A 17006-nucleotide genomic window follows, 5' to 3' on the forward strand; every position below is an offset into this window, starting at 1 on the left:
ATAAATAGGTAGAAACATCTGTTATTTCTATTGTATAAGCTGAAAGAAATGCAAAAATTGAAGAAATAATGCAGCAAAATGTCAGGAAGTAAATTTGAATCAAACAGAACAAACCACAAAATTGGATCTGTTGCAGGAAATACTTACTTCAAATACCTGTTATGCCTTGAGTAGCATCTCTTCAAAATGTGTTATTTTGGCCTTCTGTCTTGGTACCCTTCTCCATCTGATAACTACCCCGTGCCTGCAGTTTGTATTGTGCTCCTGAAACCTGAGGTTAGTCAGGACCATATCTCTTTAAAAAAAACCCCCACACATAAAGAAAGAAAAAACCCACGCTGGGAAGGGGGAGCTAAAGCCTCTGCTGCATTCGGCTGTTTGGATACATAGTGGCTGCAGCAGTAGTCACGCATCCCTCTGCAGCCTGCTGATTTTGCAAAAGAGGGTGAAAAGGATCGTTTTGTGGTCCAGATGCTGTCAAACAGGAGCAACCAATGGAAGAAATGGCACAATGAGCAGACAAGCATGTGGAAGCAGTTTATGAAGAAATAGTTAAATACTGAGCTTTGTCCCGGCCGATGCTGTAAGTACGAGCTCGATAGCAGATCCTGTGGCCACTGCAGTTGTTTGTGGGAGATGTTTTATGGGTATCCCGATGCTTTTAGCACTCACAGGTGGAGAAAGCATTGACTGTGACACGTTTAATAGTGTATTTAGGCAAATAACTGTATTGTCTGTGTCTCAACAGGATTTTTGGGTGACTCATGAGCTGCAGTGCACTGGCAGGGTGGGTGAAGCATAGGACTTTGCACATTAGCTTGTTCTCCTTTCCTGATGGCTTGTCTGGGCTCCGCTCTATAGATGTGCTAGCAGATTGCTGCAGTACCACCCTCCCTGTGCAAAGGCCTCTCTGAATTTCAGCACTGCCTTCAAGCGCTGGGATACACAATACATTTTTTCACGCTACAATGGCTGACTTAATTTTAAAAAATCCTAGAATGGTTACACAAACTTACTTCATGCCAAGTGCTCGATTCTTATTTTTTCTTATGTATGCAGTTGTAGAAAGCTTATGAAATTCCAAAAGCTTTGTGTGTTACCATTGGGAGACTGGTTCTTAACATAGCTCTCCCAAAGAGAGTGCCAAGTATGATTTATTACTCAAAGGAATGAACATTTTCCTATCTTTGGTCTGTTTCTAGCTGAAGTAGATGTATGTATTTTTAAATGTAAACATTTGTTCTTATGGAAATCCAATGTTTTGTTCTTTGGCAAATGGTTTGATGCTTTTTATTCTGCATATGCCCTAATGATCTAGTACAGCTTTAAAAACAAGTAAAAAAGCAGAGCTAGAGCAAGTTTACTGCACTCTGTTTCTCAGCAAATTTTTTTGGTAATCAGGCAAAATTTTTTATTGTAGCTAAAACTATGCATGTCAGCAGAGTAAAAAACTAAGTATGAGTATTTTCCTTGTTATTTTATGAGAATATTAATTTTGCTTTCATCTGTCTAAGTACTGCATAAGGCCATGGTGACTTGCTGTAAACCAAAGAATATCATCTATTTGATGGCCTCTGCGGTTGTACCTTGGTACTTACCCAGCTGCTGCAGAAACCGCTGGGAGATCTCACTCTAGTAGCAGAGGAGGTAACAGCGGGGTAGTTGTGATGAGCAGCCTGTGCTGGTATGTTAAGGAGGATGAGTAGTTGATGCAAGGAGGAGTTGTCTTTTGTACATCTCTTTTGGGACCTGGCAGAATTGCAGCTCCTGATGCTGATGGCTGCAGGTAACTAAACACTTCTGCCCCCATCACGCTGATCACCTCAGTGGGGACATAAGGCAGAGCCTCCCCTTACATTGAGGAACTCACAGGGAAATTTTCCCATCATTGCTTTTGGAGTTGCCCTCACCTTGTATTCTGAGAGGTATTACAGCTCCGTCAGCTGTTTATTTGCAAAACAAGTTCTTATTGCTTGCTACCAGAAACTGAATTATAAGAGGCTCAATTTAGCCCTTAATGACCTTATATACAAAATACTGTTACCTAGGGAGTGCTCCAGCAGTGAATGTGAATGCTGAGGCTGTGGCATTGTTAGTGTTCATTCTTGTTCCTTCCTCTCCTGTGTCAGGATTATCACCCTCCCAACACCAAGCAGCATCTCTGGTTGGAAACAGGATTTCCAAAGATTGAGAGAGTAATCATTTGCGTTGTCATGTGAGCGTTATAAGAACACAAAAAGAATACAAAAACTGAATCCCACACAGAGAATTTCTGTTCCCATACTGAAAAAGTGCAGGACCATCACATAATTTAATTAGATAAAATTGTTTTATAGGCTGCTTACTGTCGTGTGAAGACAGTGGGAAAAGTTCAGCTGCTGTGTACTTCATTGTTTTCAGCAGAATTACACTGGGGTGAATTTGGCTTTTTTGGGGCCAACTCGAAAACCTTTTCTTTCTCCGTCCCTCTTTCTTAATTGTTTTCTTGCTTCTCAGACATGATTTTTTATGGCAGCAGGCCCAGATTAATTAAAAAATAATATGGAGGATCTAAGATGCCCAAGTTAGGACCATGCTTGCCTGAGGCTTCCTGTAAAGTCAATGGAAACACAGGGCACTTCCAGGAAAACTGATATACCATATACCTAAAATTAGCCAGTGGTCATTGCGCTTCAAAATGTTTGGAGCTGCTTGGACCCTAGTCTCAAAAGCACAGTTTCTAAAATACTGGATGAGTTTTTCTGTTAAAATATACAAAAATGAAGGTTTTTATAATCCAAAAGAGCATTTTCTTGAAGAGTTTAAATGGTGTCTAGCTGCCCAGTTGCAGCTGAACCCCTGGAATAACACACAGAATTGAAAAAAATGCATGTCAGATTTTGAAGTATTTGATCTTTTGAAAGATTTAATATTTTTAGAAATAAGTGTTAAGTCATTCAGCAATATTTTTGTTATACACACAGTTATTCAGCAATTATTTCTGCCTCAGCTAAGAAATATAACAAATCACACATTAATTGGTACAGTAGGTTTTCTCTGTAGATCACATTCAGATTTTCTTATAAGTGTGTATTTAATGGATATATTTGCATTTTAGCAGTCTTGAACTAAATATTTAAATGGTGTGGTCTAGTTTATTAGCATTTTTCATCTTCTTTTTGATGAGCTCAATAGAAGATGGTCATTGTTTGGAGTTTTTAGCAAGTATGTTGTTGGTTGTGATGGAGGTACACCAGAGCTGTGTAAGGAAGGAAGGTTTCACATTGCCTGTGAAGACCTACATGTGTTTACAAAGAAATGTGCAGCCATGAAGGTCAGACTAGAAATAAATGAGGCTTAGTTGTCTTCCCTAAACTTACCTGTAGAAATTTTCTCCACCCAGGTGAAGCCAGGGATCAGGTTAGGAAAGCTAAAGCCCTGATAGAATTAAATCTGGCCAGGGACGTCAAGGGCAACAAGAAAAGATTCTATAGGTACATCAGGGATAAAAGGAAGACTAGGGAAAATGTGGGCCCTCTCCAGAAGGAAACAGGAGACCTGGTTACCCAGGATACAGAGAAGGCTGAGGTACTCAACAACTTTTTGCCTCATTCTTCACTGACAAGTGCTCGAGCCACACTGCCCAAGTCACAGAAGGCAAAGGTGGGGACTGGGAGAATGAAGAGCCGCCCACTGTAGGAGAAGATCAAGGTTTGAGAGCATCTAAGGCACCTGAAGGTGCACAAGTCCATGGGACCTGATGAGATGCATCTGCGGATCCTGAGGGAACTGGCAGATGAAGTTGCTAATCCACTACCCATCGTATTTGAGAAGTCGTGGCAGTCCGGTGAAGCTCCCACTGACTGGAAAAGGGGAAACATAACCCCCATTTTTCAAAAGGGAAAAAAGGAAGACCCGGGGAACTACAGGCCAGTCAGTCTCACCTCTGTGCCTGGGAAGATCATGGAACAGATCCTCCTGGAAACTATGCTAAGGCACATGGAAAATAAGGAGATGATTGGTGACATCCAGCATGGCTTCACTAAGGGTAAATAGTGCCTGGCAAATTTGGTGGCCTTCTACGATGGGGTTACAGCATTGGTGGATAAGGGAAGAGCAACTGACATCATCTACCTGGACTTGTGCAAAGCCTTTGACACTGTCCTGCACGACATCCTTGTTTCTAAATTAGAGAGACATGGATTTGACAGATTGACCACTCAGTGGATAAGGAATTGGCTAGGTGGACACACTCAAAGAATTGCAGTCAACGGCTCGATGTCCAAGTGGAGACCAGTGACAAGTGGTGTTCCTCAGGGGTTGGTATTGGGACTGGCACTGTTTAATGTCTTTGTTGGCAACATGAACATGGGATTGAGTGCACCCTCAGCAAATTTGCCAACAACACCAAGCTGTGTGGTGCAGTTGACATGCTGGAGGGAAGGGATGCCATCCAGAGGGACCTTGACAGGCTTGAGAGGTGGGCCCATATGAAGCTCATGAAGTTCAGCAAGGTCAAGTGCAAGGTCCTGCACATGGGTCGGGGCAATTCCAAGCACAAATACAGGCTGGGCAGAGAATGGATTGAGAGCAGCCCTGAGGAGAAGGACTTGGGGGTGTTGGTTGATGAGAAGCTCAACATGACCTGTTGAGCAATGTGCGCTTGCAGCCCAGAAAGCTAACCGTATCCTGGGCTGCATCAAAAGAAGCATGGCCAGCAGGTCAAGGGAGGTGATTCTCCCCCCCTACTCTGCTCTGGTGAGACCCCATCTGGAGTACTGCGTCCAGCTCTGGAGCCCCCAGCACAAGAAAGACATGGACCTGTTGGAGCGGGTCCAGAGGAGGGCCATGAAGATCATCGGGGGATGGAGTACCTCTCCTATGAAGAAAGGCTGAGAGAGTTGGGGTTGTTCAGCCTGGAGAGGAGAAGGCTTCGGGGACACCTTCTTGCAGCCTTCCAGTACCTAAAGCTGGAGAGGGACTTTTTGCAAGGCATGCAGTGATAGGACAAGGGTTAATGACTTTAACCTGAAAGAGGGTAGATTTAGATTAGATATAAGGAAGAAATTCTTCACTATGAGAGTGGTGAGGCACTGGAACAGGTTGCCCAGAGAAGTTGTGATGCCCCCTCCCTGGAAGTGTTCAAGGCCAGGTTGGATGGGGCTTTGAGCAATCTGATCTAGTGGAAGGTGTCCCTGCCCATGGCAGGGAGGATGGAACTAAATGATCTTTAAGGTCCCTTCCAACCCAAACCATTCTATGAATCTATGAAACCAAAATAAGGCAGCATTTCTGATAAGCGATAGTTACACTCAGGACACGATGGGGCAGGTGTTTTGAGCTCCTCTGGTGACCTCTCAGGAGGGCATGAATGTGCCCCAGGCTCCTCTCAGTGGTAAGGTTTGGCTTCTTTTTTCTTACAGGAGAATGATACAGCTGGTTGCATATCCCAGTCACCACCTATTTGAAATAAGACAGCTGGTGGAAAATAGTAAAGGTCAGAGCTTTAACATTCTGGTCTCCCATGAAGAAGGAGATAACAATGTTAGTATTTAAATTACCAGTTTTAGTTAAAGCTTCAGTGAAGCAAAAGGAACAGCTTTTACCTTGTTTTAGAACAGGCTAATTTACCTGGCTGTCTCTTCATTAGTTATCTATGGTACACTGTGGAGCTCTGCAGCATTAACAGCAAAATTATTGTCAGGTTTTAACTAATGTAAGCTGAGATCCTGGAGAACATGATAGTAGCTTCAGAGTTGTCTCATGTGCTTTACAAGCAGCCACCAGCTGTCGCCGAGTCCTGTTCCATAAAATCATTCGCACTATGAAAGAAAGTGCTAATGTCAGGAGATGTCTGGAGACTCATTGGGAGAGAAGGGGAATTGCAGTACTGTGCTCTCAATCCTTGCTTATGCTGCCTGCTCTTTCCCCATAAACTGCCCCCTGTAAACCTTTCCCTTCATTCTCAAATTTCTCCCTCCATATTGTTCTTTTTCTCCATCCCAGGCTAATTCCTACATGAATTACCACTTCTGATCAACTCTCATGAGATTTTTTGTAACAGCAGTATCCCTGGCCTGCCCCAATCCTCCAGCAGCATCTCACATTTCTCCTACTCCCCAAGGGTGAATTTGGAGGCCCTGGCCATATCTGAGCTCCTAAATAAGAGCTAGGGAAGAAAAATCTGCTCAGGTCCTTAGCTCTCTCCTTTGTGCTCAGAGGTGCAGCTAAGCTCATGCCTGCATGGGACCAGCACAAGCATGTGATGAGCCAGGCTCTCCGTCTAGAGCAGTCCACGGATGGGAGATGGAGCAAGCTGTGCACTGGAGGGTGATTTTTGAAATGTAGAGTGATGTGGAGCCTCTTTCCAGATTCTAACAAGTAATTTTCACCTCATTACCTTCATGTTCATATTGGACTGGCATTGGAAACCCTTCCCTGGCTCTTGGCATAGGCTCATGTTACCCCAGCAGTCCTGTGCCTTGCAGTATCTCAGCCTAACAGAGTTGATCCACCACAGCAAATTAGATTTAAAAGTTGAAGAACTTAAAGTGCTTTCTGGTTTGCTTTGGTTACTTTTGTCAATGCTAAACACATCTCTTTAAATCATATGGGTTGTTTGATGTTTATACAATGTACGTATATGTACACGGGGACTTCCCCCAAACAGCAGTAGTGGTGTGGAAAGCTCATCACTTTAGGACATATGCAATTATATACAATAAATTATTTGGTTGCATATGTTAGAGAGCACTCCCCTACTGCAGAAAAATGGATCATTAGACCTGAAAGAGCTTTTTCATCTGTTCTGTGATGCCACAAAAACAGATTCCAGTTTCTCATTAGCTGTGACAAGGATGATGTCAGGCAAGTTGTGCATGCCCTGTCTTATAAATAATAAATGAGAAGGACCATGTCTCCTCTTTCTCTAATGGATCAATGTTATAGCTGGATGGAAAAGGCACCAGCTTGCTTTATGGAACATAATGGAGTAACAAAATTGCTCGGACTTGGTTGAGTGTATTGATCCCAGGGGCTCCTGCTTGCCCCTGTGTCTTGATCTCTGGCATCTCTCTCATCATGCTGTAAAATACTACTTTGATTAAGAGGAATAACAATAAGCTCTTAAAGTTTTATAAAAAAACCTAGAAATAATAGAACAAGGTGCATGTTCTTTTTGGTCAACCTAAGCTCTATAATATAAAAAACTTCCAAATATCCTTTCAGTGGAGCTTCATTTATTAATTATTAATTTAGCAACTCCAATCTGAAATGTGCTTCTCATTTCTTTCTTTCTTTCTATTGCAGTGCTTGCATAGAGAGCTTTGTTGTTATAAGCTTCTCATTAATCATAATTTTCACTAATAAGGTGCTGTTTAATCAAGTAGTTCAAAACACTCTGCCAACACTCATGAATGCAGCTTTATGATACGCCTGTTGCTTAATATAGCTGTTTGTGAATAATGTTATTTCTGTTTCATATGCTGAAATGTCCATATTCAGTCCCTTGGTCATTTTCTTTCAGTGTTAGGCCACCTTTTTAGCATTTTTAATCAAGAAAAAAAGAGCATTGAAATACCTATTTAGAAAGTAATACCTAGAACTGGGTATGTTGTGAAGCAATAGAAGAAAAGGAAAAGATGTTAAATCATGGGCACACCAAATCTTGGCAGAGTTCTTCTAAGAATATTTTTCAACAACAGTTGCTGTCGTTAATGGCACCTGCTAAATAAACAGGCTACATTTCAGTGCTTTCACACTGGTCTGCAGCATCAGCAAAGGAGTTAAGTATTCTCAGCTTTTAAAAGATTTTCTCCCCACTGTCTTGGCATGCTGTATCGAGCCAAATCTCTGTGTTACTCTCCTTGCTTCTGCAACATTTGGCATTCCGAGATGAAAATTTTCAGCATAGTGTGTCCCAATTTAGAGACAAGCCCTCCTACTTATGAAGAAGAAATTAATACAGATAAATTCCCTGCTTGAAGGCATACTAGTCATAGACAGAAAATGCCATACCATTTGTCATCAATTTTGGCTGACAAATGGCACAGAGATGAAAATACTTCTGGTCATGTCTGTCAAACTCTATCCATACTTGTATAAGTATGTAGTGATCATAAGAGCCTCTTCGTGCCGCTTTTATAAAAAACTAGGCTTGGAGGAACAGACGAGAAAAAGAAAATGTTTGGGTTTTTTTAATTAATATCAGTAACTGAAAATAAAATTTGGCCTTGCAACAAACACTTCAGAAGTATTTATCTGTTGGTCTGAACAACACCCTTTGCCAGGTAGATGAACAGCACTCATCAGAGCTCGTCTCACTTTCAAGTCTGTTTCTGAAACAGCTCCCTATACTTTGGAGGAAAATTTGACTGGCTGCTATGTGGAATTGTTCTGGAGAAAGAAGATAGCCTGCAAGATATCCCCTACTTTTTGCTTATGGACCTGCCTCTCTCCTTGACATGAATTATGGAGGCACACAGGATTAAGTCTGTGATAGTGACTTTATGCTATAAAAGTACCATTTTTACATAACCTAACCATTGTTATTTCAGGCCTTTTGACTTAAAATGAACGCTACTGTTTCCTCAAAACTCCTGCAAATCTGCCAAGACCACAGGGATGTCACATGGGGCACAGAGACCTGGAAGCAGGGGTATGCACTGGGTGTGTGGCCCAGATCTAGCCTGGTTCTGACCTTGAGCACATGTGAGTCGGCATGTATCTGAAATGACGGATTCTGCACCTAGGCTGGAGTAATGCCAGGCACAAGTACAAACTGGGAGAGGAGTGGCTGGAGAGCAGCCCTGCAGAAAGGGATCTGGGGGTGCTGGTCAGCAGCAGGCTCAATAGGAGTCAGCAGTGTGCCCTGGCAGCCAAGAGGGGAAACCGCATCCTGGGGTGCATCAAACACAGCATAACCAACCGGTCAAAAGAGGTGATTATCACGTGTATTCAGCATCGGTGCGGCCTCACCTTGAGTACTGTGTGCAGTTCTGGGCCCCACAATTTAAGAAGGATGTAAAGGTCCTTGAATGTGTCCAGAGGAGGGCAACAAAGCTGGTGGAAGGGCTGGAAGGAATGTCCTGTGAGGAGCGGCCAAGGACTTTGGGCTTGTCTAGTTTGGGGAAAAGGAGGCTGAGGGGCAACCTCATTGCTCTCTACAGCTTCCTGAGGAGGGGACGTGGAGAGGGAGGTGCTGATCTCTTCTCCCTGGTATCCAGTGACAGGATGCATGGGAATGGTTCAAAGCTGCGCCAGGGGAGGCTTAGACTGGACATTAGGAAGCATTTCTTTACCGAGAGGGTGGTCAAACACTGGCACAGGCTTCCTAGAGAGGTGGTCGATGCCCCAAGCCTGACAGTGTTTAAGAGGCATTTGGACATTGCCCTTAATAACATGCTTTAACTTTTGGTCAGCCCTGAATTGGTCAGGCAGTTGGACTAGATGGGCGTTGTATGTCCCTTCCAGCTGAAACAGTCTATTCTATTCTATTTAGACTGGGGACCAAGTCCTGCTTTTGGGGCAGAGGACTGTAGTAGTGTAGACACAGTCTAAGTGCTGTATATGTTTCCAAGATAGAAAGACAGACAGTGTCCAGCTGGTCTAAAGGCTATATACATTTCTGTAAATATAAATGGTCTTTTATGGGCAGGATGGGAACTCTTCTTAATCCTTCCGCTCTGCCATATGGCTGCCTCTGACTTTATCTTGTTGCATAAAGTGAATTTCCTGTCTGTCCTGGATCTTAAATATTACAGCCTTCTCTTCTGTGCTTTTGTAGTTACAGTCTTGCCCTGCTGATACTGACCCAGATGCTGTTGTGCAAATGATTTTCCTGACTTGCCACTAGAGTAAGGCTGCCCTGTTCTATGCTTTTCTTGATACATCTCTTTTCCTAAGCATCAAGCATGAGCTGCCTGTCCTTACTTTCAAAGCCTTTACAGCCCTCATGCATGCTCTTCTCCAGTACTGTGAAGCTGACCTCCCTTTTTGGTTGGCTAATAATGAGTGTCTCTAATGTTCCCATGTTATTTTTTCAACTGAATCTCTCAGTATTTTCTCCCACAAAAGTTCAGAGGTTGTTACATGCTGATCTGAATCAAATGAGGATGAGGAGGAGGCACTGTGCAGCTTGTGTCTGAAACCACATTGCGTAACGTGGCCATATATCCCTACCAGCTGGTGCTAATGGGAAGGAAGGAAATTGTAGTTGCCTTTATCTCCTCCCTGCCTTTCATTACTGCCCTCTTCCAAAAATATCTTAAAGAACTCTAGTTTGGTAATGAAATATTAAAAATGGACAATCTTTCAGCTACTTCAGTGTTATGGCAACACCACGTCCTGCTAACAGGTACTGCTGGCTCTGTTTCTAGGACTATGATTCTGGGGTTGGTACTGGGGTGTTGCTACTGTCATTATTAGGGGATTGGGAACTGCTGTGAAGAGAGTTTTCTGAGACACCAGGCAAGTCTCCACACTTCAAGCAAGCCATTTTTTACTCAAGTACTGTAACAACTAAACATCAAGTATTAATCACACATGCCAGTCAAGCCCTAGGTATAAGATACTGTAAATCTGATGCTGCCTGGTTGACCATGATGGCCACAATCTTTGATGGTTTAGTCTCTGAGGCTGAGATGGCCAGACTCCAGAGCTCTTCAAAGACGGAAGCCGGAACTGAAGAGGGCTTCTTCTGTCTTCCCCAAGTGCCACTGGGTATTGCTTGAGTTTATATACACTTTTCCATAGGTCAGGACCAGTCTGGTCCAAAGTCATACTTCCTCTTCTTCCCTCTCCTCACAGGTCTGGTCTCTTCATTCAGGTGGCTGTTAAGTATCTGCAGGCTGGTTCCTGATTATGTGATTCTTTCTAATAGTTGCAGATTGAGTACCGTTATTCTAGATTTGATACTATTATGCAACTATACCAAACAAACAACTATTGCAAAATATTTTGCTCCCTGCCCTAAATCAGACAGTCCTGCGGTATGTCTGGGTGCAAGGCAAAATGGATGTGTTTTGCTTTTCTACCTTAAATTGGGCAGTCTTTTGGTATGCCTGGGTGCAAGCAAACAGAACAAAATCATTAACATCAACATTAAAATTCCCTGCCGGCTGACTGAACAACAGAGTGAGCTTCTGTTTTAGGAGACTACAGTAAAACAATTTTTGACTTAATGTATCCATTCATTTCTCGTTTAGACCCATTCATTTAGCAAATCTGAGATGCATGAGGGAGATTTCTTTAAAATAAAGCTTTGTTGACACTATGTTGACAACACAAAAGTATTCCCAAACCATAAATACAAGATTATTTCATTCTATCCAGTACTGTTGGAGAAATTAGGAGTGAATACAGTGACCTGGTAACGTGCCCCACAGGCCAGTGAACTCAGTTGCTCTCAGGTAAAAGGGTAGATGTGAATTTCAGAGTTGAGAGCTTCTCCCCACCCCTTCCCAGCTGCCATTTTCCAGATAGACAAATTTTGACACTGTCAGCTTAGATGTCCCAAGTGATTCCCAGGGCTTGGCTGTTCACAGAGGAGCTCTGTGGGGTTGGAAGGGATGTCCTGGAAGAGAGCAGTGCTCTGATATTATAGGCTGTGAGAGCCGTTTTTGGAAGAAGGCTGATTGGTCTCCAAAACTGACACTTTTCTCTGCTTGCATCTCCTTTTGGAGGGCTGCCTGAGAACCTCATTGCTTTTATGATTCATTTTTCCCCACTCCAGGCTCAATTTATTCTGGGATAATTTAAACCTATACATTTTTGTGCCCACAGGATCTAATATGTTAAATAGGACTTCTTCTTTTCCCGTGCTCATTCATCTAATAAATTTACAAAGAATAATCTCACCTTTTCTTTGCTATCCTTTCTTTCATTCTCCTTGGCTAAAGAGGCCAGTTTCTCTTAGTCTCTGCTTAGAGGACAGGCTGTTAATTCCCTTGGCTGTCCCTGTGGTTTTGAGTCATGTCTCTGGGGAACTCTCATTAGCTTCTTATTATCATCTGCCATAGAGCTGGTTCTGTACCTACCATCATTGTAATAATTTCCATCTTTTCCTGCTTAACTGATAGTTTTCAATGTGGTCAGTGTTTCTAAACTTCAGGAGATGAGATTTATGCCTTTTCCTTTCTCTGGAAGATAATTTTTCAATGGAAGATATTAGGTTGACTGCATATTTTGTTGTATTTTAACTCACTTTGCATTTGCTTTCATGTCTTTAATTAGTCTTTCCTTTCTAAAGCCTTGCACACTATTGATGTACAAAGGATCTGTAGTTGCCCAGATCACTTTTCCCCAGTCATATAGTACTAACCTCTGTTTGATTTATTAAAAATATTTCCTACTAAAACTGAAGTTTTGTGTTCCAGAGTTCTTGGACAAAGATAATCTGGTTTCTTCCAACTAAAGTGAGTTAACTTTAACTCCTACCTCAGTTATGGAATTTCAGTTTCTGCACATTTTTTTCTACTAGCCATGTCATCTTGGTCCCCATATTGAACTCTAAAAATAAATGGGAATGCTACTTGATTCTGTTACATTACCTCTGTTATAGGTTGTGCATGAGGCTTTCTAAGTAAAAAGGCCATATCTCAAATTGTGCCCAGAAATCATTTGGAAGCTGTTGCAGAGTAGGAGATGCATCATTCTGTGAAGTAGTACACTGCACACAACCTGCAGTCCAAAACTGCTGTGAAGGTCCCTGACATGATGAATCAGAGATCAGTTTTGTCAGATGCAGTTATGTCAGCAATACACACTTGTCTCACCTGGAGATCCATCAAACCAGGGCTGTCTACATAGCTCATACCTCCTGAAGGAGAGAATGACTTGGCAGGCTCATGATGTTATCAAGATTATCTCATCATAAGCTTTCCAGTAATTCAACATGAAAAAAGGTTCTTTGCAATAGTAATTGAGGACAGGATAAGTACGAGGAGAAGGCTTGGCTTCTTGAATGCTCCTTTGAGAATTGCTAATCTCTTCCCCTCCATGAAAGTATTGGGAATATTCTGTAACTGTAAACTTGAAATTTCCTCATCAGGCTTTTGTCAGTCAAATGCAGATTTCTGAGTTGTAGGTCTGAGAATTTCAATCTACCTCAAACCTTAAAGAAGGAGATACTGCAAAACACATTCATACAATAAATAAATAAATCACATTTATGTATATCTGATACAGGTTAGTGTTTTGTGGTTATCAATCTTGCCTGAATCCAAATATCTGTAAACAAAAGGGGGAACCTCCACATAATAATAAATACTCATTTAATGAAAGAAAAAAAATGAATTCAGCATTTGAAACAGCTTTGCTTCTCAGGACTTTCAAATTACTGTGATAAGTAATTCTTTCCAATCTTCATTGCAATCATAATAATAATAATAATGAAAAAGACCCTGAACGGTCCTTGGAAGACAGAAAGTCCAACTAAGAACACAACTGCTCCTAACAGCAGGCTTACATCCTTCCTTCCTGGCCATCTGTGCTGCAAGGTGATCACAGAGGAAGATGCTAGGCCAGAGAAGGTAGCGAGGCCAGCTATCATATTCATAGCTGAGGTTACACAGTGTTCAGGGAATGGTAATGCCTAAACCAAACATCAATTCGTTTTACTGATTGAAGACAATCTTTTTAAAGATCTGAACCCATCTGCTCTTAATTTAAATATTGAAGTAAGATCAGTAGGAAGATTTCAATATAGCTAAACCCTTCACTTGAAGGTAAAATAACAATTATTTTAAAAACATTGTGTGAAAGGATAGCTTTCCATATATATTTATTACTTATGATAATTATTTGGAGTTTGATTTACTTAATAGGTAGGAAATTTTCCTAAGTGTATTTTTTCCTGCTTTAGACATTTGAACATAGACAAATACTTAATTATTTATGATCATCTAAAACAAATAACACAAGTTGTATTCTGATTCAGTACACTTAAGCCTGAACTGCCTGTTAGTAGTTTACAAGGTAGGATACAAAACAGATAAAAAATTCAGATACCAAGATTAAGTATTCAGAATTTAGGACATAACTGACTTTATGGTCAATAAATATTCTTCCTAAGTTCATCTTTAAAATAAATTCATTTACTGTTTCATCTTAAGTGCATTTCTGCAAAGTGCACTTCGGATGCACTCTTAGACTTCATGTATCTGTTATAATGGTCTTCTGTGTACAGCACTGTAAAGTGCCTTTATGTAACCATGAAGGGTATTTGGTTTTCCTTGTATTTCAGCTGCTAGTAATGTTGCAAAACAATAATCAAGGTGTGAGTTTTCCAGGTTACTCTTGAAGAAAAGTGCTTGAGGGAGATATTTTTGTAACAAAAAGAATCATTTTAGCAATTCAAACAAAATCTAATTAAAACAAAAACCAAGAGAAGGAAATCTGTAAAAGTACTCACTCCCCCCTGGGAAATAGTGTTTTCAGAACAATTGACCAACTACTTTTCCTTCCAGCCCTGTATCACTTACAGAGGCTGACTTCGACAAAAACTACTGCTGGCATAATTATTCTGAAATTTTAGTATTTTCTGTACAAGGGCTCAGTTCCTATCCTGTCCTTCATCAGATTTCTCATCAGGGACTCATGAGATTGACATCCCGCTGTTAGATAATTCATAAACTCTTGTATTGGCAAGTCTGCACAGAACAGTGTGTTGCTATGGTGGATGGTCCAGACTAGCTCAGATACTAGAAATTATACAGCTGCATTAGTGTTCAGCTTGGACTTAGTGTACCCTGCTTCAGAGCAAGCAGAGCTTACCAACTAAGCTGGGTATCTCTAAATGGCATCATATTGTGCAATCAAGTCATAACCCATATTCCTGCTATTTTTTCTCTGCTTAATAGCCCCATTGTTCATATGTTTGTGACTGCAGAGCTCTTCAGGTTTCTGTATTGTGGTTCATAGACAACCTCAGTTTCCCGTTTCATTGGAAAACCCATTAAATGGTTCAGAACTAACTCTAAGCACAGATGTTTCTCCTTCTGCTTGTCCTTTTGTGTGGTACCCACTGCTTTCAGTTTCAGAGGAGAGGTCTTAAAATCTCCAAGTTTCTGGAGAACAGCAGTGAGGTTTTAACCACATGGATCATTCCCTCAGTTTTGTTTTGGTTTTTTTTAAGCCTTTTTCTCCAGCTGCTATGTATTGTTGAGAAATCACTTTGAGACATTTTCATTGGGTATCTAAGTTTACTTCATCAGTGTTTAATGAAAGGATTCTTTATGCATAATTCAACCACGCAGTCCCAGATGGTTACTGTAAGGTCATTCGTATACCACAGAATCAAACCGTTGATTAGTCATATTATTACAAATAATTTTTAGAGCTTTCATATTGTTACATGTAGTCATACTTCCTAAGTCACCTTTTCCATAAGTGAAGTATTGCAAATCTTGTGTTAAGCACATTTACGTGTTGAGAATTGAGTTTCCTTTGTTCCTTTGAGAAAAAAACAGATGAAGTTGGCACAGGACCTATTTTTTGGTTTCAGTTAACTTAGTCTTGTTCTTGAGAATAAGTATTATACTTTTTCTTGGCCTCTGAGACAAATTTCCTCTACTCCATGACTTAGGGTAGTGGTCATCTTAGTGGATGTATCCATGCAGCATTCAGCTGCAGGGAGATACTGGCTTCATCTTGAGAACCATAGGGCTGTCAGCTCTGCTCACTGCAGCGCTGGATCGTTACTGCTCCGCTGCTTCCGGTTTTGGAGCTAGCAGCTGCTCCATTTACTCAGGTAACTCTGAACTTGGGATCTGCTTGGCAGAATACCATGGGATAAAGCCCTGGAGGGAAGAGGGTTCCAGGAAAGCTGGGTAATATTCAAGGATCACCTCCTCCAAGCTCAGGAGCAATGCATCCCAACAAGGGATGTTGGGATTCATGGATGAACAAGGAGCTCCTGGACAAACTCAAACACAAAAAGGAAGCCTACAGAGGGTGGAAGCAAGGACAGGTAGCCTGGGAGGAATACAGAGAAATTGTCCGAGCAGCCAGGGATCAGGTTAGGAAAGCTAAAGCCCTGATAGAATTAAATCTGGCCAGGGACGTCAAGGGCAACAAGAAAAGATTCTATAGGTACATCAGGAGGAAGACTAGAGAAAATGTGGGCCGTCACCGGAAGGAAACAGGAGACCTGGTTACCCAGGATACAGAGAAGGCTGAGGTACTCAATGACTTTTTTGCCTCATTCTTCACTGACAAGTGCTCAAGCCACACTGCCCAAGCCGCAGAAGGCAAAGGTGGGGACTGGGAGAATGAAGAGCCGCCCACTGTAGGAGAACATCAGGTTTGAGAGCATCTAAGGCACCTGAAGGTGCACAAGTCCATGGGACCTGATGAGATGCATCCACGGGTCCTGAAGGAACTGGCGGATGAAGTTGCTAAGCCACTACCCATCGTATTTGAGAAGTCGTGGCAGTCCGGTGAAGTTCCCACTGCCTGGAAAAGGGGAAACATAACCCCCATTTTTCAAAAGGGAAAAAAGGAAGACCCGGGGAACTACAGGCCAGTCAGTCTCACCTCTGTGCCTGGGAAGATCATGGAGCAGATCCTCCTGGAAGCTATGCTAAGGCACATGGAGGACAGGGAGGTGATTCGAGACAGCCAGCATGGCTTCACCAAGGGCAAGTCCTGCCTGACCAACCTAGTGGCCTTCTATGATGGAGTGACTACATCAGTGGACACGGGAAGGGCTACGGTTGTCACCTATCTGGACCTCTGTAAGGCCTTTGACACGGCCCCCCACAACATCCTTCTCTCTAAACTGGGGAGGTATGGATTTGATGGGTGGACTGTCCGGTGGGTGAGGAATTGGTTAGATGGTCGCATCCAGAGGGTAGTGGTCAACGGCTCAATGCCCAGATGGAGACTGGGGATGAGTGGCATCCCGCAGGGGTCCGTATTGGGACCGGTACTGTTTAATATCTTCAACAATGACATAGTGGGATCGAGTGCACCCTCAGCAAGTTGGCAGATGACACCAAGCTGAGTGGTGTGGTCGACACGCCTGAGGG

General features: G+C 42.2%; 1 protein-coding gene across 3 annotated transcripts in view; it reads left to right on the top strand.

Annotated features, from left to right (window-relative positions):
* The first annotated feature begins 388 nt into the window (after positions 1-388).
* The window catches only part of SACS (sacsin molecular chaperone), a 75900-nt gene continuing 59282 nt past the window's right edge, over positions 389-17006 (top strand). For all 3 annotated transcript variants that reach the window (XM_076328093.1, XM_076328094.1, XM_076328095.1), the window contains exon 1: positions 389-583. The gene's annotated coding sequence lies outside the window, so the exon portion shown is untranslated. The remainder of the gene's footprint in view (positions 584-17006) is intronic.

Source organism: Aptenodytes patagonicus, chromosome 1 (genome assembly GCF_965638725.1).
Source record: "Aptenodytes patagonicus chromosome 1, bAptPat1.pri.cur, whole genome shotgun sequence".
NCBI classification, from domain to species: domain Eukaryota; kingdom Metazoa; phylum Chordata; class Aves; order Sphenisciformes; family Spheniscidae; genus Aptenodytes; species Aptenodytes patagonicus.